Genomic DNA, 2,380 nt, shown 5'->3' on the forward strand with positions numbered 1-2,380 from the left:
CCCCCCCGTGAAAAAACGTTTACATGTAAAATGGTTCTCAAATCACTCTTCTGACATAAATACGCCCAAGTTTGAGCCCCATGAGTCAAGTTTTCCCAGAACCAGATGGTAATTTTGGGGGGAAAAAAACCTGACTATCTAGGTTCCAGATATTCAGAATTAAGAATTAAAGCTGCTATCCACCAAGGTTCTAGAACATACTACCTATTGAACTTTACATCTCCAACTTCCCACAAAAGCAATACAAAGAGAAGGCAGTAGTGACCCTGTCTCTTTCCCATTTTCAACTTATTCACCCTGATAAACCAAGTGCACTGTACATATCATTTGATTATTAAAACAAAAACCAACCATTAAACTCTATATGTTGTATTGAAATTTCCCAGGATACTGAAATTCTAGCCATAACTCGGCTCTAAAGTACTAATTAAGAAAAACAAGCCAAAGTATCTCAGTGTATTTACAAAGCACCTTGCATTTTAAAAACAAGACCCCACCGGCTCGGTGGCTCAGCCTGTAATCCTGCGCCTTGGGAGGCTGAGGTGAGTAGGATTACCTGAGTCCGCGGGTTCGAGACCTGCCTGGGCAACTTGGCAAGACCTCATCTCTACATCAAAAGTCAGCTGGGAGTGGTAGCGCGCCTGTAGTTCCAGCTACTTGGAAGGCTGAGGCGGAAGGATCGCTGGAGCCCAGCAGGTCGAGGCTGCGGTGGCCAGGAGCGGCCACTGCACTCCAGTCTGGGCGACAGAGTGAGACTCCAACTCAAAAAAATAAAATAAAATAAATAAAAACAAGACCCAGAAAAATAACTGCCCAAAGGAAAGTCGAAGTTATTAAATTCGAAGTTTTTCATTTTGACATGCTTTCTATTTACTTCAGAAACGTACTAACACTTTAGAAATGTACTAATATTGGTTGCCTTTTGGTATTGTAATTTGGTCAACAAAGACTTGGAAGAAATGTGTTTATTTAATAATAAAACAATAAAAAGAAAAAAATGGATTTCAACTTGTATTGATGTTTTCGCTGTGGGGTGGGGGCAGGGCATCTTAGGATATTATTATTTCCCAGTAATGACCACTTTTAGATTCTAATCCTTAAACATAATTCAAATGCAGGAGAAATCAGGAAAGAAGCAACAGATATGGTGGTGCTTATCGGATGTCTAGACTGCAGGCAAACCCCAAATACCAAAGAAGCATCCATGTGTCAAACCAGCATAATTTTTCAGCTATGCCTGGAGACACACACACACACACACACACACACACACACAAAGGTTAGCTTGAAAAGAAAATCCAGGAGGGGTAACTAGAAGGTCAACCCCAGTTCACGGGGACTGGGAAGAAGCTAGCAGGGTTAGCCAGCCATTACCCCGAGTCACCTTCATGAGCCGCTTCCTCCCCAGCTTCCCTCGGTCTCCAAAGGCCCTGCTCCCTAAAGGTTTGCTTCTCCAAGGTCATCCTACGATAACGCGGTGAATAATCACCAAACTGAGTCACTGATCCCCTTCCCCAAATCATTACATAAATACTTCAAAGGCCATCGGGGTTTTCTCCGGAACTCCACCAGAAACAAACTCCCGGACTTTAACTTAGATTGGGCAAACAAAACGTGTTCAGTTTTGCAACATAAATTAGTAAAAGGCTTTAACAAGTCTGGCAAACTCCAGTTCAAAAACAGGTGCGTTCGGGGTACTTTCAATGACAAGGCCAGATTCTTAAAAAAAAAAAAAAAAATTATTAAAAGAAAAAGGAACAACCGTTCCCATTACCCTCCTTAGGACAACGTGAGGAGGAGGGAGGAAGGACTGCTGAGGTGAGACTGCTTCGGAGAGGGTCCACGTTTGGCTCCAGAGTACTTCCTAATCTTCCCAGGGCCGGGAGCAACGGAAGGTCAGAGGCAGAAAAGAAAAACAAAGAAACTGACCAGGATCCCGGTTACCAGGACGAACTCCGCACCGCCCCGCCGCCCCCAGAAACCAACTCCCGACACCAAAACAAACCTTGCCCCTCCCATACGTAAACACACAAAGAAAGCGGCCGCACGCACGACTCTCCCACAGTCCTCCCTTCCCCTCGCAGGACAACGGGGAGCCCCGAAACTTCCCCGAGGCGGCTTTCCGGGCGTCGTCGGGGCTGGGTCGCCGGACGTGCGGGCCGCGGCCCGGCGGGGGAGGAGGCGCTGGCCACACTCGCCCGTCTCCCCGAAGGCAGCAGAATGCCCCCCGCGCCTCGGGTCCCCACGCCCCCCAAAGCGCGCGTCCCCGGGGCACTCGGTGGCCGCCGAGAAAGACGGCGAGCCGGCACGGGAGGCGCGCCCGCGGCTCTGGGGGCAAAGACGACATCTCGGGCCGGGAAGAAAGTTCCGGCGGCGGGCG

The 2,380-nt window shown here is 48.4% G+C and overlaps 1 protein-coding gene across 3 annotated transcripts in view; it reads right to left on the reverse strand.

Moving 5' to 3' along the window:
* The window catches only part of LOC103257599 (protein FAM60A), a 37,356-nt gene that overhangs the window by 34,115 nt on the left and 861 nt on the right, over window positions 1-2,380 (reverse strand). The gene's annotated exons all lie outside the window — the stretch shown is intronic.

This window comes from Carlito syrichta, unplaced genomic scaffold, assembly GCF_000164805.1.
Source record: "Carlito syrichta isolate Samal-C Ts95f unplaced genomic scaffold, Tarsius_syrichta-2.0.1 Scaffold301813, whole genome shotgun sequence".
Taxonomy (NCBI): Eukaryota; Metazoa; Chordata; class Mammalia; order Primates; family Tarsiidae; genus Carlito; species Carlito syrichta.